This window comes from Ovis aries, chromosome 21, assembly GCF_016772045.2.
Source record: "Ovis aries strain OAR_USU_Benz2616 breed Rambouillet chromosome 21, ARS-UI_Ramb_v3.0, whole genome shotgun sequence".
NCBI classification, from domain to species: domain Eukaryota; kingdom Metazoa; phylum Chordata; class Mammalia; order Artiodactyla; family Bovidae; genus Ovis; species Ovis aries.
The window spans coordinates 43,634,621-43,656,737 of record NC_056074.1 but is presented as its reverse complement, the minus strand read 5'-3'; the positions used below and the strand labels follow the sequence as shown (position 1 = coordinate 43,656,737).

General features: G+C 49.7%; 1 protein-coding gene across 11 annotated transcripts in view; it reads right to left on the bottom strand.

The window, feature by feature from the left end:
* Positions 1 to 22,117, bottom strand: part of ANO1 (anoctamin 1) — a 192,726-nt gene that overhangs the window by 101,504 nt on the left and 69,105 nt on the right. The window lies entirely within an intron of this gene.

The following is a 22,117-nucleotide window of genomic DNA, read 5'->3' as shown; positions in this document are numbered from 1 at the left end:
CAGAGGCAGCCATGCTCCGGTTTAGCCTTTGGGGTTCACACTAGCAACCCTGCCCAGTGGGGATGGTGTCTCCTTTTTTTCTGCCTCTCCGTTTCCCGTTTGTTCCTCTAGGAATGTACCGAATGCCACTTCCTCCAGAAAGCCACCCTGGACTGCCCCTCCCTCAATCACTCAGGCCCAAGAACATGTCTATACCTTGACGACAGCACTTTCTTTCCTCCACTTCGTTTTGCAGTGGGTTCCTACAGCTGCTACTGTGACCCAGTCCACGGTGTCAGAGTTGGCCACCACTGAGCGACTAGCACTGCCGCTAGTATCATTTTTCATACAACCAGTTGATGCTCAATAACTGCACGGCTACAGAGGGACATTCGGGGTCTACAGAAATGATGACAAGCTGCCTTGTAAGGTTCTGGTGGCAGCAGCCTGTTTTGGCTTCAAGAATGGATTCTGGGATCAGACAGGATGGGGCGGGGGAGATGGGGTGGGGTCTGTTCCCGCTCTGACACTGTCCAGCCCTGTGACCTTGGGACAGTCTCCTTAACCCTCACAGAGCCTCCATCTTCTCCCGTGAACGTCTAGCGTGTGCGAGCTCAGTGCTGGGCTGGGGGGCAGCCATGGTCAAGATCACTACTCCAGTCATCTTGTCATTGCCATGACCTTCTCCCCTCCCCCATCAGGCTCAAGTCTGTCAACTTCTTAAACTTGGAGAAAAGCAAGAAGGTTACTCCATCCTTGGGCTGGCCTTGCCAACAGGAGCTGAGTGGCCCTAAAGGACTCTTTGTCTGCTACACCTTGGACAGCTAGAGTTGGTTTGGAGAAGTGCGCTAGGCTGCCCAAGGTCCCACCAGAAACAGTTTTCCACGGTTTCTGCCACACCTGGGAGATCTTGCCCCTTAAAGTCCAAGTTTTGGAGGTTGGGAAGACTAATCACACACACACACACACACACACACACACACACACACACACACAGGATTATGTAACTTCATTCATCCTTGTTGGTAAACCACCAAGATTGTGTAACCCTAATGTACCATCTTTCTAAATTTATTTTCAAGTGGCAAAGAGTCTTGCTGAAGTCTATGATATATAGTGTTTGAAGAAAGAGAGAAAAGGTAATTTCTCAACTCTGGGGACATTGACATTTCCAAACATTTGGGAGGTGACGCTTGACCACTGACCCTGGACAGGCTCTGGGGCTTTGTGCCTGAGACCTGGGGGCTGCAGGTTAGGGACCGTGTCTTAGGCTGGGCAGCTCCCTGTGTCCTCCAAGGACAGTGCTCCCTGCGGCGGTTGCCTCAAAGCCTGTGTTTCTCCTCTTGTTTCTGGGGTTCATGCCTTCGCGTGTCAAGCTATCTGCTTGCCTGTAGAGCATCCCTTTCTCCTCTGCACATCAGTAGATGTCCCTGTTCTGCTCCCCTCCCTCATCTGTTTCCTCCTGCCCCCTCTCCTAGTCTTCCCGGGAGGATGGTGTAGAAGTGCTTCATCAAGAGCAGGGGAAGCGCCCAGAGCAGGTATGAGGATGTGTCAGCTGGGACCAACTCTGACTCCGGGCTGCTTATGGCCTGGACCGGGGTGGGGGTGGGGTCGTGGTTCTTGGATCTGGGGATCCCAGGGACCAACGAGAAGTAAAAACAACATTCCCCTCAAATCAGGAAGAGGGGGATGGGATTCTTCTAGAGAGATACCTTCAAAGTAGGACTTCGCACGTGTGCATGCTAGGTCGCTCCAGCCGTGTCCGACTCTTTGCGACAACATGGACTGTGTCCCGCCAGGCCCCTCTGTCCATGGGATTCTCCAGGCAAGAATGCTGGAGTGGGTTGCCATGCCCTCCTCCAGGGGATCTTCCCGACCCAGGGATCGAACCCGCATCTCTTATGTCTCCTGCACTGGCAGGCGGGTTCTTTACCACTAGTGCCCCCCTGGGAAGGCCGGAAGGACTTTAAAGGGTGCCTTGTGTTCTGGTGATGGTTTCTCCTTCTGGGTTCGCTGCCTTCCGCTGTCTCACGGCCGTCACTTGGGCTCTGTCTCTCCTCTGAGTCGCTAATCGCTTATGAACAGATTTTCTAGATAAACTGTGGCATCAAGTTTGCGTTTTCTTCTTTTTGACTCACTGATTCTCACGGTTAAAAATCCACGGGGACTGGTTTCAGCAGCAGGGTTAATTCTCGCTCACGAATTACTGAAACCCGGCCTCATTAACTTTTATTATGGGAAGTTCTGGACCTCCCGGCTCGCTGTGCTCCGCCGCCGTGCTGCCCTTTCCTGTCCCTGTGACGTCACCCACCACTGGGCACTTTCGGCTTTGCTGGCATTTCTAATAGTCCCTGGGAGTGCAGGCACAAAGTGACAAGGGGCACAGGAGAGGAGGCTTAGCGTGCGGCCGGCTGAGTGTCTCCTCTGGAAGAAGCTCTAGCGGGGCCCCTTTCCGCTTTGGAACATCAGTTTCATCTCCTGGATGTCGGGTGTGATCAAGAACGTCTTGCCGTCTGCCTGCCTAGTGCACGTGTCTGAGCGTCGCTGGGCGAGCAAATCAAACTTTGCAGAGCAAGCGGAAGAGGGCATGGTGAGCCCGAGGCAGAGGTCATTCCCGCCAGGGTCTCTCTGATACAGCGCTCTGCCGGGATGGGGTGGGTGGGGATGGGGTTTCTCCGCTTGGCTCTAAGCATAGCTGGGGCTGGACCGCAATTTGCCTGGGGGTGGTCCTGTGCCCTGTAGGATGCTCAGCAGCCTCCCTGACTCCCTTCCACCCCTCCCTCCCCAGGGTGACAGCCAAGCACATCTCCAGACAGTGTCAGGCGTCCGCTGGGAGCAAAACCACTCCCTGTTGAGAACCCTGCTCCCAGGCGTCAAAGGGAGACCCAGGAAGTTGACCTTCCCACCTGTTTCTCTGATGAGGCCGGAAGCCTAGCGAGGTGCTTGGCTTTTTATTAGAGGCCCACGAGGTGGGAGTTTGGGGTTGCTTTTAATAAAATACACAGATGCCTCCCTGCCCCCCAGAGCTGCTCTTGTTTGGTGGAGGGGCTGGCAGGATCCAGGGCAGGCCAGTCTGCTCTGCCCCTCAGTTCTGGCCACGCCTGCTCTGGGAGCCTTCTTCCCAGGATGGATCTCTGTGCTCAGTGGTGCTAAATAAATGCTGCTGAGTCATGGGCTTCCCGGGTGGGGAGAGGAGCATGGAAGAAGTGAGAAGCTCATGACTCAGGGCTATTGTGAGCGCAGGACCCCCCCCCCCATCCTCCGCTAGCTGGGCCCCCTGCCCCCCTCGCCTTGGAATATCCGGTGGGCAATCCCTGTAGAAAGAAATGAATGCCCTACAGGTATATGACCTAACCGGCTAAAACTGACTGGGATATAATTATCCCCAGGGGAGACATGCCTGGGGCATTTATAACTGAGATACGGTGGGCGGGAGACTGGACCCCTGTCATTTCCTTCCCTCGAATGATGTCAGAACCCTGAGCAGAAGCTGGCGAGCTGCAGCTGGATGGGGACACTCCGCAGGCATGGAGGCTGCCAGCTCAGGGCTCTGGACTGTGGCCAAAGCATGAAGTTCTGTCTGGGGGATTTCCCCCCACAACAGAATCCATGGATGTTGTTTCCATCAGCAGGTTTTCAGACGTTTTAAGTGTTTTGTTAACCCAAGGCCTGCCTTTTGAGAATTCCTAGGAACTCTAAACACATGCCCAGGGTAAGTTAGAACCCAGCCCCTCACCTCCTCCTGGAAGCCCTTCTGGCTTGACTGGCATTACTCATCTCTGTTCTGCTGCCTCCTTCCAGGCACTCCAGCCCATTTCTACTCCACCCTCCTCATGCCTCTGCTTTATTTCTGCACTCTTCACCACCCCTCCTGTCTTTGGCACAATATAGATTTCCCTGTTTGTTTATTTATTTAACAAGCAGTGGGGCAGCACTTACTACAAGCCAGCGGTGTGCTAAGCTCTCTGCAAACATTAACTCACATTCTTACAGTGATTACAACCAGCTGCAAGTGGATTCACACAGATGTATCCCCTCCTCACCCCCGACCCCGCCTGGGGTCCTTTCTTTGGGGATTCGGGGTGAAGTCCAGACTGAGTTTCCAACAGTTCCCTTCACACTAGCATGTCCCAAATCCCCATGATGATGAAGCTTGGGCACCAGAAATCCCACCCACCAGGGATAGAATGCAGGATGCGACTAGGCCAGCCCTGGACTACCCTGCCAGGCAGAGTGTGGAGACTCTGCTCACAGTACGCTGATTGCCTGCTTCTTAAAATGAAAGCCCCATCCAAAGGCCTGATGTGCCTTCTTGGGGCTTGAAAGAATGAAAGAGCTTCAGCCTGCCCTGCTCTAAGAAGTAGCCATTTCCCTTCATCAACGCTCCCCAAGAGAACAAAAGATTTCCAAGTGCCACGCACAGGTCGCCCTCATCTGGGCTCACACCACACCAGGCGAGCTTTCAGGATCATGGAGCCCCTAAGAGATGAGAACAAGGTGCTCTGGGCAGAAGATGGCACTAATCCCCTGTTTGCAGAGCCGGGATGTTGCTCAGCCGGTGCCCTTGGATGTGTGAACCGGGGAGTTGCTCTCACCCACACAGCCCAGCCGCCTGCCTCTTCCACACGCACGCGTGCACGTGTCCGAGCGCATCACACATGCATTATTGCCTCCTGCATTCAGCGGCCACGCACAACCCTCTATTTCCCTAAAGACCCTTATGTCACGGCCTGGGTTGGCTACCTGAGTCTCCTTCTAGAGTGGATCCTCTTGGACTACCCTGTGTGACCTCACATGGCTTCCTCAGAGATCAAGCAAAACCAGAAATCCTTGGACGGAAGACTAGGCTTAGCTGTAGTTATGGGAAGATCCTGGAGCTTTCCTGTGAGATTCAGAGTCAGAATAAAAGATCTGGGCTTTTGTGGGGCCACGACCTTTCCCAGGAAAGCTCGCTGTTCCTGTGGTTGTGCCTTCATTTGTGAGGGTTCAGGGCAGAGCTTCTGTTTTGTGTCACGGCCTCTGCTAGATCCAGAGCCTCCATCCTCTGCTAGGTCCGGAGCCTCCATCCTGCAGCCGAGCTGCTGGGCTGCAAGCTTCTCTTGGGGACAAACTCACTGCGTACTGTGTTCTGGGGCTTGCCCGGCTGGACACCTAGCCCAAAGCAAAGACCCGATTTTTGGGGGGAGGTGTGAAGGAGCAGATGAGCAAGGGCACCAGCTCTTCCTGTCCCAGTGCTGGTGATCAGAACTTTGAACTTCCTCTGGGTTTGGCACCCTGGAACTCATCCTCCTGGTGTAACTTTCTGGTGCACTAAAGGAGTAGATTTTCGAGACTTACGCAACAGCACTGTCTGGTAGGAATGTGATGTGAACCACTGGCAGTTTGCAATGCTGAAATAGCTATGCAATATTTCAGTTGCTACGCCATGTCCGACCCATTTGCGACCGCATGGACTGCAGCACGCCAGGCTTCCCTGTCCTTCACTATCTCCCAGAGTTTGCCCAAATTCATGTCCGTTGAGTCAGTGATGCTCTCTAACCATCTCATCCTCTGCTGAATTACAAGAATAAAAATCATCAAGGGAAACTGATAAAATACTGTATGTAGTTTGTTCCATAAAATGTTATCTTTTCAACATGTGATCTGTATAAAAACTGTTGAAGAGCTAGTTGACATTCTTTTTGCCCCATAAGAATTTGAAATCTAACGTGTGTTTTATGCGTACGCAGCATATCCCAGTTCAGACAAGCCCTGTTTCAAGGGCTTGAACAGCCCAGCTACGAAGCCTTTCCTTATCATGCAGTTGGATGGCTGTTATTTCTGCTTTATGTTTTCTGTGTTTTCTAAGATTTCTGCAATGAACACAAATTAGTTTTATCACCAAAGGGAAGCTATTATGAAAAACTCTGACATACCATATAGCCTGTAGGGTTATATCAGACGCTTTTGATTGTTTGAGGAAAAATGGCCACTTTAGAAAACCACCTTTGCTAAGGGCCAATTGGAGACACATTCCTAAAATATTTTGACAGTTTAGTCTTTAATTACAAACCTATCTGATTACACGGCAGGCCACACAGGCTTTTTAGTGGAGGAGGAAAGAGAACTCTCTATTTCCAGACCTGAGAAGCATCATCTGACCCACCGGAGGGCATCCTCCGTGGTCCTCAAGCTAAGCACCAGTTCAGCCACGTGTGAGCTGCCTGTGCCCCCTACCCGAGCATGGGAGCAGATGTTGACTGAGATGCTGGCCCAGAGCATGGGGTGGGGTGTCTTCTCCTGCTGCCCAGAGGACTACTCGACGCTTGGGCTCCTGGCCCCTGGCTCTTCTGATAGCACCGCCTGGGCTGAAGGGAGGAGGGGTCATTCATCCACTCACCCATGACCTACCCACTCCTTCATTCACTCACTCATTTATTCATCCGACCACTCATCCAATCATGCATCATTCATGCACTCATGCATTCCTCCAAATCACTCATTCATTCATTCACCCACTCGCTCATTCACAGACGCGCTCATTCATTCATTCACCCCTCCCTCACCCGCTTGCCCATTCCTGCACTCGTCCTCTGGGTGCCCACCCCATCCATCCGTTTCTGTTCCTCCCTGCAGATTTCACCTCGCCCCCCGCACCCCCCCCCCCCCACCTACTGCATAATTCCTTTCATTGTCTCCGTTCCTGTCTGCCCCACCCCCTCTCTTGGCTAGAATGTCAGCTCCAGGCTATTTTGTCATGATTCATTCAGTGACTTCAGATTTCCGTGCCTGAAAATGACACCAGAAAGTAAGCCACAAGGACCGAGGGCAAAGGAACACAACTGAGCCAGTCCTTCAGCGAGTGTGGGCCCCGAAGCATTTTCTATTAAGATGTAAAATATTTGGAGGAAGAGAGAGAGTGAGAGAGAGGAGCGTCTGTGTAACCCACAAGGAATTCACTTGGCCCCTACAACCTCTGTGCACGCACGCACGCACACACACACACGGTCACACAGAGACCAACTCATCCTAAAGCATTAAAAATGGGCCCACAGTGAGTAACCTCCCCCTGAGGCAGGAGGTGGACGGGTCACCCACCCCGGAAAGCAGCCGACGTTCATTCCCCGTGGACAGAAACTCCAACATATCAACTGCATGACAATCAAAAGAGGAGGCTGGGCCCTGCCCAGATAAAAGATAAGAGACCACGTATTTCTCATTCTCGAAGTCAAGGAGACCTTCCCAACTAGAAAGTTCCTCGGAGGTCAAAAGGAGAGGGGACACCACCCTTCAGTAAGTGATGTCAACTACCCATAGGCCGCTTCGCCAGAATCCATCTTGGCTGAGAGACGCTCACGCACTTGTGGGAGGTTCCTGAGGTAAACCAAATACGGACTCAGAACCAGGCAAAGCAAGATGAAGCCAAAGAAAGTGAAGCGAGGTCGTCATTAGTGTCCGACTCTTTACCACCCCGTGGACTGTAGCCCGCCAGGCTCCTCTGTCCATGGGATTTTCCAGGCAAGAACACTGGAGTGGATTATCATTTCCTTCTCCAGGGGATCTTTCCAACCCAGGATTGAACCTCTGTCTCCCGCATTGCAGGCAGACACTTTACCATCTGAGCCACCAGGCACGCCCCAAAGGAAACCCAGAAGCGATGCCCCACAAAAGTGACTCAAACCATCACAAAGGCACGACTCTCCCTGTGACTTGCCCCGTGTGTCTGCGTTTAAGTACGGTACTCTTTTTCCTTCTGATAAATACTTGTTTCTGTACTTTTCATCTTTGTGGGAATTCTTTTCTGCAAAGCTGAAGGGCCAGAGCCTTGTCACTGACCACTGGTCTAGTTGCTAGGGTCCAGGGCTCTCACCACTGTGGCCTGACCTCAACCTCCGGCTGGAAACTGATGCCTCACTTCAAGCTGCTTCAGGCCGAGGCCACAGAGGTCACTTCTTCACACTAACACGGTCCACCCAGAAGTTCATCCCCACCGCAACCCAGATCCTCCAGGATCTGCAGTCCTGTAGATCTCAGAGGGCCCAGGCCCGCCCCTTCTGTGGTGCCTGCACCCCGGCCTACAACACCATCACTTCCCAAAGCAGTTTCTGAGAGCCAGTTTCTCTGCTTGGAGTGCGAGAATTATTGCATCTGAAATCAGGCTTTATGGAAAACCAAATGTCTTCTTTTTCGCCCCCTGCCCTGGTGAAGCTCCAATACTTTGGCCACCTGATGTGAAGAGTTGACTGCTTGGAAAAGATCCTGATGCTGGGAAAGACTGAGGGCAGGAGGAGAAGGGGGTGAAAGAGGGTGAGATGGTTGGATGGCATCAGTGACTCAATGGACATGAGTTTGAGCAAGCTCTGGGGGTTAGTGAGGGACAGGGAAGCCTGGCGTGCTGCAGCCCTTGGTTTCCCAAAGAGTCAGACACGACTGAACAACAGCAACAGCGACAACTCCTTCCACCCACCCTTACGTGGGAAACCCCACGGAGGAGGAATTCTTAACTAATTGATGTCTTATTCCATAGTTCTATTCTCAGGGCAAGCTCCTTGAGATGTTTATAGCCATCCACTTTTCCCTCCTGCTTTCCTCCCTATTTGGCAGAGAGGCTGACCTCTGACCTCAGCCCCAGACCCCTCCTCTTCCTGGAGAAGTCACTCCTGGTTCCTTCCAGCCCCTTTCAGAAGAGAACGCCCACCTGGTCCTTTGTTGGGGAGGACATCAGTGCTCCCAATTCCTTTTGTTAGGCAGTTAGAATAGAAAAAAGGAGTCCAAGATAGTGGTTAGAGGAAGCTGTGATTAGAAGAACTGTGCAGAAGACAAACCAAGAAAGGGAAAGTCCACAAAAACGGACCGCAGGCCAGAGCGAGAATCTCCAGGCGAAGGCTTGTCCAACACACCCCTTTGCCTGATTGGCCTTGAATACATGACTTATTTACATTCCCTTCCCTGATTGGTCTTGGGTACAAGCCCTATTTTGCACGGGACAGAACCAATCAGGGTTCGGGGGACGCTTAGGGGAGGGAGCAAAGGACATAAAAAGGGAGACCTAGCCAGAGTGGACAGAGACGGCAATGGCACCCCACTCCAGTGCTCTTGCCTGGAAAACCCCATGGGCAGAGGAGCCTGGTGGGCTGCAGTCCAAGGGGTCCCTGAGTTGGACGAGACTGAGTGACTTCCCTTTCACTTTTCACTTTCATGCATTGGAGAAGGAAATGGCACCCCACTCCAGCGCTCTTGCCTGGAAAACCCCATGGGCAGAGGAGCCTGGTGGGCTGCAGTCCACAGGGTCCCTGAGTTGGACGAGACTGAGCGACTTCACTTTCACTTTTCACTTTCACGAATTGGAGAAGGAAATGGCAACCACTCCAGTGTTCTTGCCTGGGGAATCCCAGGGACGGGGGAGCCTGGTGGGCTGCCGTCTCTGGGGTCGCACAGAGTCGGACACGCCTGAAGCGACTTAGCAGCAGCAGCAGCAGCCGGAGTGGAACCTCTCCTGTGGGGGCTGGTCTGCTCTCCGTCTTGGGATGTGCTCCTTGCTGCTTGCTTAGCAAATCTTGCCTGCCTGAACAGTCCTGGCCTGTCCTTTCAATTCTTTGCTAAGATGAGAAAAGAACCGAGGGAAAAACACCGACCTGATGATTTCAGAAGGAAAACAAGGGGGGAGAAAATACTCCGCATGGTGTCCTGAGATGGGTCCAGGCCCTCGTGAGCAGATGCACGTCAATTGCTTTGTGAGGAAAAGTGTATTGAGCGGGGCGCTCTGCCATCCAGGGGGAGACGAAACCACTCGGCACCCCCCAGCCTGAGAATGGACACGGGCCTTGGGCTGTGACTCCAGCACACAGCCCCCTGCCTCGGAGCTGGATGGACCTCTGCGGCTGCCATGACGTCTGCAGTCAGCTTGCAAGGGGGAACCAGGTGGCAGGCCCCACCTCCTTCTCCCGTCATAGCCTTGTGGACTTCAGGGACCGTAAGAGGAGGCTGCTCTTCCTCAGGTAAGGGCTGGATCCCCTCTCCATGGCCAGACACTTGCTAATGGCTTCACAGGAGTGACCTTTCCCCCTCGGGTCCCTGCTCAGGCATCACCTTTCCAGAAGGACTTCCCCATCCCCCAACCCCGCCCCTTTGCTTCGAAGCCCTTGTTGACTTTCTCTTTATCCCAGAGAATCAGGGCCCTTATCGGTCACTCTCTGAGGTGTTCTCAGCACCCACCAACGCACACAGCAGGTTGTAAAAATATTGGTAGAAAGTGTGAGTGAGTAAATATGTGTGCTTTGCTGGTGTCCACAGACCCCAGTGCCATGAAGAGCAAGCGCTGTTGTGACTAACAGGTAATTCTAATCTGATTCAAACAACCCCTGAGTCACCTGCCTTGCCTGCAGGAGGCCTGGAATCTTCACAAATGGGTTCTCCCCCAGGAGCCAGGAGGATGGAGGGGCCGTGGGAGAGAGTCCTGGGGCCTCTGGTCCAGAAGCTGCAGGACCCCGGGGAGGAGCTCCCATCAGATCTCTGACCTGTGGGAGGGAGGAAGCAGGGCTGGGCTCCAGGCATCAGTGCTTCCGGGTGGCGGTGAGGAATGTGCCTGCCAGTGCAGGAGACGTGTGAGTCGTGGGTTCGATCTCTGCAGCGGGAAGACCCCCGGAGAAGGGAATGGCAACCCATCCTAGTATTCTTGCCGGGAGAACCCAATGGACAGGGGAGCCTGGTGGGCCACAGTCCATGGGGTCGCAAAGAGTAGAATACAACTGAGTGACCGAGTGCCGTCAAGGTCCCATTGTGTGCGGCCAGGGAGCTGTGAGCCCCAGACATAGGCAAGAAGACAGATCTGCCCACACAGAGCTTTACGGTCACCCCAGGAATTCAAAAAGCCAGGGGAGAAGCCCGAGGAACAAAGAAAGATCACGGTAGGTTCTGGAAAGTTCTCCAGAGCCAGTGGTTCTCAGCTGAGCCCTAAATGGTGACCGGGAACCAAGAGGATGAAGAGGAGGGGACTGCTGCTCCAGGGAGCGGGAAGGTCTGCAGGTGAGGGCCCCAGGGGTCTGGGAGAGGAGATGGCGAAGCCTCGAGGGGAGGGAGGGCAGTGGGGAAGGCTGAGGGCCGCCGGTTCGTCCATCGCATCGGTGTCCCTCCACCCCTGGGTGCAGTGCTGCACCCCAGTCCCCCTGACGTTACGAGGGGACACACACAGAGTGGGGAGGCCACTTCCCATGAGCGGCCACAGTGGCCTCACCACGAAGGGGACATGCACAGCCACTCAGGAGAGGGAGACCTTGGGAAGACTTTGACAACCACTCTGTTTCCATGCAAATAAAAGGATTTCTAATGATTGCCTTGGACGTGAACGTGAACGTGAAGTCGCTCAGTCGTGTCCGACTCTTCACGACCCCATGGACTGTAGTCTACCAGGCTCCTCTGTCCATGGGATTTTCCAGGTAAGAGTACTTGAGTGGATTGCCATTTCCTTCTCCAAGGGACCTTCCTAATCCAGGGATCGAACCCGGGTCTCCCACATCATAGACAGATGCTTTACCATCTGAGCCACCAGGGAAGTTTGCTGCTCCCTTTTTAAGAGCAAGGGGGTGGGGGCTGGATGGGGGAGGGACCAAGGCATGGCAAAGGGACAGGGAAGAAAAGTCAGAGAGAAGAGGGAAAAAGGAAACCCTTCATTTTCTGTTGGTCTGACATGGACCCAGTCCTTCACTGACCACTGCCTCAACTCTGGAAGCCAGCGTAAACAGGCAGGGGCCCGCCTCTGTCTGACCTCGAGGGACAATTTTAAAGCTCATCTCAGTCCAGGGCATCCCGCTGAAAAATCTCTCCAGAGCAGAAACAGGACCAAGAACAGAGAAAAAGTGCTGAGGCCCAACAGAGGGCTCACGATGGGGATGAGGAACCTGTTTCTCAGATAAGCATGTGGCCTTAAAGAAGTGTTCCTTCTCATCTGCGGGGCTGAGGTCAGAGAACCAGCCCTGGGGGCGGGAGGTGGGTGGGAGAGAGGCTAAGGAGCCACATAGGGGTCTTCCCAACAGACGGACAATGGATGGTGCCCGAAGCATGGTCCTGCTTCTGCTCTGTGGATTCAGGCTGTGAGCCCTTACCCTGGCCCAGATCTACCCCTCAGCATGATCTCGGGAGCAGGAAGGGCTCTGCCTGGCATTTCAGAAGCCTCCTTCCTTCAACAAGTGATAAATCTGCCAGGTACCCATCGTGGGAACAGCCACTCTCTGTGTGCTGGGAAAGTGCTCCCCACCTGCACGCACCAATCCACTTCCAAAGCGTGGAGACTTCCAGTAAAGAAGGAGGAATGAGGAAGGGAGTGGAAGGGAAAAAAAAACAACACAAAAAACCAAACAGGAGAACAAGGGAAATAAAGAGAACACAAGATTCCCGGAGGCGTAAAGACCTGCCCCTGAGAGAAGAGGGACTGGAGAGCCCTGAGGTCACGGTCGGGACCCCCGCCCCCCCCCACCCCCCCGCACCATATTAAACACAGTTACTGTGCTGGCTTGACTTTGATTTGTCAAAGAGCCACCAAAAGAAGGGGGAAAAAAGATGTGCTATGAGCTGGTCATATTTCTCCAGAACCAAGGGGTTTCCGGAGCCGAGGGTGGGAGGGTACGGAATGCCCGATTTTCGTTATCGCAGGTAACGAGACACCAAGAGAGTGGTGGGTGAGACACCTGGGGGTGGCTGGGCTTCCCAGCAAAGGGTACTAATGCAGGTGGTGTGGCAAGACTTGCATTAGCATAACTGTAATCTTATCTTTGAGAAAGGCAGGACTCGCTCAGCAAAAATGCCCATTCTTGCTGCCAGGCTACTGGACAGCAGACCGGGGTGGAACTTGCTGGGATTAGAGGGGCTGAAGACTCCTGGTGCTTCCTCCCTCCCACCACCCCCTGACCCCCTCAACAGACATAGCACCAAGCACACTCGGGCCTGTGGCAGTGACTGGCCCAGGGAAGTCAGGTTTCACATTCTGAGATTCTCAACTGCACCCAAGGGCTCAGGGAGCAGCTGGGTTTGGGACCCACCTGGTCTCAGGGGAGCAGACACGCACGCAGGTGACCGTGGTGCCCTGGGACCAGTAACCCTTTATGGAGAAGGTTCGGAGTCCACAGGAGGCCCGCGGAGGGGACGCGAATGGAGCCCCAGAGGGAGGGCGGCTTCCGGGCCCTCTGCCCACCTTGCTCCAGCCTGACCCCTTCAGGATCATGCACGTTTGTTCCTGGGGCTCTGCCTTTGCTCGAGAGATTGGGAAATGTCTTTAGGGTCTTCTGGAATTTAGGTCCCTGGGGAAGGCTATCTGGAGCACACACCCATCCTTGGCAGATGTTTATAAATATCTCTCAGGCACTCCACACAGTGAAAGGTTCTCATCCTGATTCTGTTCTGAATTCAGGGCCCACTGCATCTTCTTACTTGAAGAAGAAAAAGTCATATCTGTCTTCTCAAAGTACTCTTGGCTGCATTCCCTGAGGCTCATCCTCACACAAAGTCTATGGTATACACGGCACAGGTATCATCAGACCCATTTTGCAGATGAGAAAACTGAAGCCTCAACAGATCCAGTGACCCACTCAAGGTCACGCATTTGGAAGCAGCAGAGGTAGGGACCCTCCCCTGACCACTTGAGCCCAAGAGCAGGCTTCCTTCCCTGCTGTCAGTCTAAAACGCCAACTCTCACGGCCACGCGGTGTGCATGCCCCTCAAAGGCATAAAAGGATCTGTAGGAGGCAGCTGGTAAGATGCAGAATGGGGACTCTGCTTCTGGCCACAACAGTGTAGTGACTGTGTCAGAGTCATCCTTCTGCCAAGGACAACTATGGAAACTGGAAAAAAACAACCAGAAAACCTTCTAGGCATTGGGAGAAGTTGGAGGACAACTGAGGCAGACAGGACTCAAGGGCTAAGATCCCAGAGAGGAGGAGGCCATGGAGAACCGGGCTCAACATTTACGCTCAGTCTGTTCCCAAGTTGTTCACGCACAAGGCTGAGCAGCTGAGAACGGAGGCAGAAAATGACAGCTAAGAGGATGCAAAGGCAATCAGAGATGTGGGCAGTTTCTTGATTCTGGGAAAGCAAAAACTGCAGCTCAGGGCTCACCAAGGAGGTCGGTGGGTGGGGGCGGTGGGGTGTTTCTCGTAAACTATCCAGGTTTTAAACGAGAACCCCGAAAGGCTACAACATTCCAGAGGGAGACCAGCCTTCCCAAATCCTGAAGTCCAGCCTAAGTCACCTCCAACACTGATAGGAACGAGCCGAAGAACCTAAAACCTCTCTGGAAGAAGCAAAGGTCATTCAGACCCACCTCATTTTTCATACATAATATCCAGGAGTCAATGAGACATTCCCACAAGTGCCAGGAAGCAGGGCCAAACCATTAAAAATCAAGCAATAGAAACAAACAAAGGAGTCAGAAGAGAAGAGTTCAACCCAGAATTTCCCACAATGCTGACAGATAGCAGGCCACCTTTAATTATAAGTGTGGGAAGCTCTAGCAACCTCAAGTGGAGGCATACAAAGAAAACCGCAGGTAACTACAGGCGCACCTTGCTTTACGGTGCTTCACTTGATCATACTTCGCAGACACTGCATTTTTTTTTTTTTTTTTTACGAATTGTAGGTGTGGGGCAACCCTGCACTGAGCAAGTTTGTCAGCCCCATCTTCCCAATAGCATTTGCTCACTGTGTGTCTCTGTATCACATTTTGGTTATTCTTAGAATATTTCAAGCTTTTTCATTATTCTTGCGTTTGATATGGTGATTTGTGATCAGTGACCTTTGGTGGTACTACTGGAGAAAGATTATGACTTGTCGAAGGCTCAGATAATGTGCACTTTTTAACATTAAAGTATTCCTTATGAGCAAAACAAATATTTATTAAATTAATCAGGAAATACTGGAAAGAAGAAAGCACTTAGAAAATAATTTTTGACACTTTGGCTTTTTACTTCGTATATGTTAGTTCCATGAAATAAAATGTTAAAAAATTTTTAATTGGATGACTGTGGTTGTTTTAGTCTCTAAGTAGTGCTAAGAGCCAGACTTGACTAAGCGATTTCACTGTCAGTTTTCACTTTCATGCACTGGAGAAGGAAATGGCAACCCACTCCAGTGTTCTTGCCTGGAGAATCCCAGGGACGGGGAGCCTGGTGGGCTGCTGTCTGTGGGGTCACACAGAGTTGGACACGACTGAAGCGACTTAGTAGCAGCAGTGTCTGACTCTTTTGTGATCCCGTGGTCCTCTATCCATGGGATTTTCCAGGTGAGACTACTGGAGTGGGTTGCCATTTCCTTCTCCAGGAGATCTTCCTGACCCAGGGATTGAACCCACATCTCTTGCACTGGCAGGCAGATTCTTTACCACTGAGCCACCCGGGGTAGTTGATAGTAAATCAAAATATCTACATTGTTTTTTAAGACATACTGCTCTTTCACTCTTAAAAGAGTATATTATAGTATAGCCACAATTTTTAAATGCATTGGGAAACCAAAAAATTCATGCGACTCACTGTATTGTGATATTTACTTTATTGCAGTTGTCTGGAACCAAACCTGGAACATCTCTGAGGTGTGCCTGCATATAATAGGGAAACTGGTGAGAACAAGGGACAAGGCAAAAAGTTCTTAAAAGCAGCCAGAGGTGCTTTTATTGGTCAAAAGATCAATAATAAGGCTAATGGCTAACACTTCCGCAGAAACAATGGGAGCCAAAGACAGTAGAACGGCGTATTTAAATTGCGGAAAGAAAACAACAGCCCACTTGGGATTTTATATCCTAAGTATCTTTCAAGGTGGGCTGTACATATTTGGAAGATCTAAATGGAAAATAAACTTGCTCATGATGCCACGGAAATGCAAAGAAAAGAAAATATCCTTTAAGTATTATTATAGGTATTTTTTTCTATGAATAAAGACTGGATTTCAAGTTGGTTTGGGAGTTATGCCTCCAGTCCCATTACTTCATGGCAAATAGATGGGGAAAAAGTGGCAACCATGACATTTTATTTTCTTGGGCTCCAAAATCACTGTGGACGGTGACTGCAGTCAAGAAATTAAAAGACGCTTGCTCCGTGGAAGAAAAGCTATGACAAACCTAGACAGCATATTAAAAAGCAGAGACATCACTTTGCCATCAAAGGTCCATATGGTCAAAGCAATGGTCTTTCCAGTAGTCATGTAAAGATGTGAGAATTAGATGATAAAGACGGCTGAGTGCTGAAGAATTGATGCTTAAAACTGCGGTGCTGGAGAAGACACTTGAGAGTACCTTGAACAGCAAGGACGTCAAACCAGACCATCCTAAAGGAAATCAACCCTGAACATTCACTGGAAGGGCTGCTGCTGAAGCTGAAGCTCCAGTAATTCGGCCACCTGATGAGAAGAGCTGACTCACTGGAAAAGACCCTGATGCTGGGAAAGGTTGAATGTACAGGACGAGGGGGCGCCAGGAGATGAGATGGTTAGATAACACCACAGACTCAGTGGACATGAGTTTGAGCAAACTCTGTGAGACAATGAAAGACAGGGAAGCTTGGTGCGCTACAGTCCCTGGGGTCACAAAGAGTCGGACACGACTGAGCGACTGAACAACAACGAATAAAGATTTATGAAATAAGTTAAAAAAAGAAAAGCATGGAGGTGGATAAAGATGTCTTCTGATGAAGGAAAACTAAGAGAATTAATTGTCTGCTGGTCTGCTTGGAAATAAATACTAAAGGGAGTTTTTTAGACAGAAGGTAAATAATTCCAAATGGAAGTAAAAAGGAATCAATAACACAGGAAAGGGCAAATCTAAATAAATATCGATTGTTTAAAATGAATAATAGTGTCTTGTCACAGTGGGGGAAGGAGAGGGTGGGACAAATGGAAAGAAAAGCATTGGCATACATATACACAAGGAGAAGGCGATGGCACCCCACTCCAGCACCCTTGCCTGGAAAATCCCATGGACAGAGGAGCCTGGTAGGCTGCGGTCCATGGGGTTGCTAAGAGTCGGACACGACTGAGCAACTTCATTTTCACTTTTCACTTTCATGCTGGAGAAGGAAATGGCAACCCACTCCAGGGTTCTTGCCTGGAGAATCCCAGGGACGGGGGAGCCTGCTGGGCTGCCGTCTATGGGGTCGCACAGAGTCGGACACGACTGAAGCGACTCAGCAGCAGCAGCAGCAGAAATACACTACCATGTGTGAAACAGGGAGCTGGTAGGAACCTGCTCCGTAGCACAGGGAGCTCGGCTTGATGCTCTGTGATGACCTAGAGGACTGAGACGGGGTGGGGTCGAGAGGCTGAGAAGGGAGAGGCTATTTGTATATATATCACTGATTCATGCTGTTGTCCAGCAGAAATTAATGCCACACTGTAAAGTCTTGTCTTTATCTTCCAACTAAAGTCTTATCTTCCAACTATGAAAATAATAGTGTCTTGTAGGGATTGAAATATAATTATATTATACATATATAATAACATTACATATATATACTCCAATTAAGTGACAAAGTTATCAGATTAGATTTTTTTTAAACTTCAACTCTATACAATTCAGAGAAGGCACATTTTAGTGTAAAGACTCAGAATGATCACAAGTTGAAGGATGGAAGAAATTATACAGGCAAACACAATCAGAGAGAAAGCTGGAATAGCTATATTCATATGAAATAAGGTAGATTTCAAGGTAAGAAGTTTTCCTATAGATAAAAAAGGGTGCCTTAAAATGACACACCAATTCAACAGAAAGACACTGTAAACCAACTATACTCCAATGAAAATGGTCCACGGTGGTCCAGCGAGGGGCTCAAGCAGGCTCCAGAAGTGGGCTGGGGGCCATTTGGGTAGGATTTTTGGAGTCTGAATGTTTAAGCATGGTATCAAATGTGGGTGTGGGTGCAGGGTGGGCAGAGATTTCACCCCACAGGGAGGGGTGAGGAGGAGGAGATGCAGAGAAAGGCAGGTGCAGAAGAAGGTTCTGAACAGGTCCCTCTCAGGGGCATGAAGAGAAGGAAGCCCATGATTACCAACGGGAACAAGGAGGCAGGCATTGCTGCAGCTCCTACAGACACAGAGAGATAATACGAGAGCACCGTAAGTGCGGAAATATGTTGAAAAAGTTACATTCCAGAAAAACACAACATCTCAAAGGTTTCCTACTAAGAGATCAGTTCAGTTCAGTTCAGTCACTCAGTCGTGTCTCTTTGCGACCCATGAATCACAGCACGCCAGGCCTCCCTGTCCATCATCAACTCCCGGAGTTCACTCAAACTCATGTCCATCGAGTCGGTGATGCCATCCAGCCATCTCATTCTCTGTTGTCCCCTTCTCCTCTTGACTCCAATCCCTCCCAGCATCAGAGTCTTTTCCACTGAGTTAACTCTTTGCATGAGGTGGCCAAAGTACTGGAGTTTCAGCTTCAGCATCATTCCTTCCAAAGAACATCCAGGACTGATCTCCTTTAGAATGGACTGGTTGGATCTCCCTGCAGTCCAAGGGACTCTTAAGAGTCTTCTCCAACAAACAACCCCTACATCCTATATCTATAAAATACATTTGACATATGATTTAAATCCTTTTTACAAAGAGAATTCTAGGTCCATATGGTTCTACTGGTGACATTTTCTAAATATTTCAGGAAGAAATAACATCAATCTCCCACAAACTCTCCAGGAATAAAGAAAGACTGATTCTCAATTCATTTTAACCTAAAAATGACATTACAAGGCACAATCTCTCTCATAAGCACATATGCAAAAACGTTAACAAAAATACTAGCAAATAGATTCCATTAACAAGGGTAATATATTATAGCCAAATTGAATTTATTTCAGAAATGTGAAGTTGGTATAATATTTTAGAATTAACAAAATAAAGAAATAAGCAAATGGTAATCTTCCTAGGTGCTGTCCACAGACAAAATAATTCTGAATGAAGAAAACCCAGGAGTATCTACAGATAAACCATTAGAATTGAAGAAATGTATTAGGCAAGGTCATTGATTACATTATTAACATTTAAAAGCTGATTACTTTTCCATATTCTAGGAATCAACAAAATCTAAAAAACGTTTGCCTTTTAAGATAGCGTCAACAAGTGAAGTTGCTAAGAACAAACATGATTTTAGCATGATTTCAACAAAGGACACCAGGAAATCCATTCTGTGTTTATGGACTAGAAGACTCAATACGGTATATGTTGTCGATTCTCCCCAAAGTGATTTATAGATTCAGTGTGATCCATGTCAAAATGCTCAGAAGGGGTGTGTGCGTGTGAGAGAGAGAGAGAGACAGACAGACAGAAAGAAAGAGGAAGATGATTGACAAATTGACAAGCTGATAGTGGAACTTATAGAAATGTAAAAGGCCAACAATAGTAGAGCAAATCTGAGTTCAGGTTAGAGACTTATCCTATCTGACAGGAAACCTTATCTACTGTTATCTGTAAATTTACTACACAACTGCCACTGGGGGAAGGGTTGTTCTTTCCAACACATGGTGTGAAATCAACAAATGGGGTGAACAGCCATAGGGAGAAAGATGAGCCCTGACCTCTTACTCACACCAAGGAGAAAGAGTAGGACACAGCTTCTAGAGACAGCACAGGGGGCTACCTTTATGACCTTGAGACGGACGGACAGTCCTTAAAGAGGACACAAGGAGCAATAACCACAGAGGAGAGGATTACTACCCTGGACTCCATTAAACTGAAGAACTTCTGCTGATCAAAAGATGCTATTAAGTCAAAAGGTGAGTCACAAGGCAGGAGAAGATATTTGCAAGACGTATATACCTCAAGGACTTGCGTCCAGTGTACACAAACACATCTCACAAAGGAGTCAAAAAAGACAAACAACCCAATTAAAAAAAAAAAACTTATATAGGCTCTTCCCCCAAAGAGGCTTTCCAAATGGCCTGTATGCATGTGCAGTAGTGATCACCACCACTGGTCCTCAGAGAAACACAAGTGAATGCCGCAGGGAGATTCTCCTACACACTCACCAGGTAAGCTGAAAGCAAAGCAAAACAAACCACGCCTCACCCCCAACTCTGCAATTCCATCCCAGGTAGGAACCCAGTGGAAAGGTGTGAGGCCTTCACCAGGGACGTATCTGTTGCTTAAAATAAAAACTACGTGCATTTTTGTAGAGAACTAGGAGGACATATCGGAGAAGGCGATGGCACCCTACTCCACTACTCTTGCCTGGAAAATCCCACGGACAGAGGAGCCTGGTGGGCTGCGGTCCATGGGGTCGCACAGAGTCGGACACGACTGAAGCGACTTAGCAGCAGCAGCAGCAGCAAGAGGACGTATTGCTCACTCATTCTTTCATTCAGTTACTTCCGGAATTTTTACCACTTGCTGTTGTTCAGTCGCTCAGTTGTGTCCGACTCTTTGCGACCCCATGGACTACAGCACGCCAGGCCTCCCTACCCTTCATCATCTCCCAGATCTTGCTCAAACTCATGTCCATTGAGTCGGTGATGCCATCCAACCATCTCATCCTCTGTCATCCCCTTCTCCTTCTGCCTTCAATCTTTCCCAGCATCAGGGTCTTCTAATGAGTCGGCTCTTTGCATCAGGTGGCCAAAGTTTTGGAGCTTCAGCTTTAGCTTTATTCAGGACTGGTTTCCTTTAGGATGAACGGGTTGGATCTCCTTCAAGTTCAAGGGACTCTCAAGAGTCTTCTCCAACACTATAGTTCAAAAGCATCAATTCTTTTACCACTACCTTTGTCTGGTGAGATAATTCAAGACTAAAATTTAGAAAACCCATCCCCAGTATGCATAACAGTGCCAGGAAAATAGCAAGTGATCAAAGCACCATCTGCAGAATGCATGAACGAGCTAGCATTTATTCCATACCAACTAAGTGGCAGGCATTGATTACGCTTTGGACCTGTTGCTTCGTTTTCCTTCAGGAGAATCTCTAGTCAGGGGGTATTAGCCTCATTTGACAAATGAGGAAACTGAGGCTTAGAGATGCAAAGTAACTTGGTCAAGGTCAGGGCTTGGGACTGCAAAGCCAGAGTGGCAGGCGCAGAGGTCCCCAGGGTGCCACTGCTGTGGCTGGGTGAAAGAGAAGGTACAGGCAGTGGGAGCTGACGTCCCTGATCCTATTTCCTGCCAGGCTGTGGCGTACTCTGCTGAGCTGGATTTTGGCACCTTTTCAGACCTGGGATTTTCACCTTCCAGGTATTGCAGCCAACTCCCAACATAAGCCACCCGAATCAATCAGGGGCTGTCGCCGGTGGCGACTCTTGTGAAAACCAGTCGTGGTTCAGGAAGAAAACATATCCTGCTCATCCGGGAAGCATATGCCCAGGTGTTCACAGGACACAAAACCAGCCCGAAGAAACCAGGCATAGCCCTTGACATTCAAGAAGAACCTGTTTCCGCTGGCAAACATAGCGCTCAGAATCCCGTCTGTCCACTTTGTGGTGTGGTGGCGTTTCCCGATGAATACAGATCTGCTGCCAGTCTGGCGGACTCCAGGGTGTGCTACGCAGCACCTAGTGGCCAGCAAGGTGACTGCCATCTGTGCCCTGCTCTGGGGAAAGGGAGAGGAGGAGAGACAGACAGGAGAGGGAGGGAGGGAGTGAGAACCAAGGACAACATTTATTTCAAGTCTTGGAACTCCTGATGTTCCTGGAGGTCCCGATTAGATCTTACGTCTAATCAATAAGCCACTCTTCACTCCTGCCTCACCTCAAAAGCTTGATTAAACACAAGCAGAGACAGCCTCCATAACCATTTTTAAAGCAAGATGGGGAAGAATATAAACTCATCTTAAAAAAAAAAAATCCCCCCAAACCTTAAACTTTATTCAACCTGCAAAGAAGCTAAAACATCTAATAAATTGATACAGTTTATAGAAACGAGATAGATTATCAAATAGGAAAATGTTTACTATGTTTCAAAAATTCAAATCCACCAGTTCATCCATTGGGTAAATGTTTATCTAAAAGTTCAGGGGCAAAGTTAAACAGTTGGAATAAAATGGAATTAAGCTTTAATATTTTGTTTTACTTTGAGCACAGAGGGGAGACAAAAATAATATCTCATAAAACGGAAAGTTTCTATTTTCACCAAAATATTTGGAAAAGTTATTTTATTTTTAATTTGGATTACCTAGAGTCCATGTAACTTTTGCAAGGGAGGTTTCA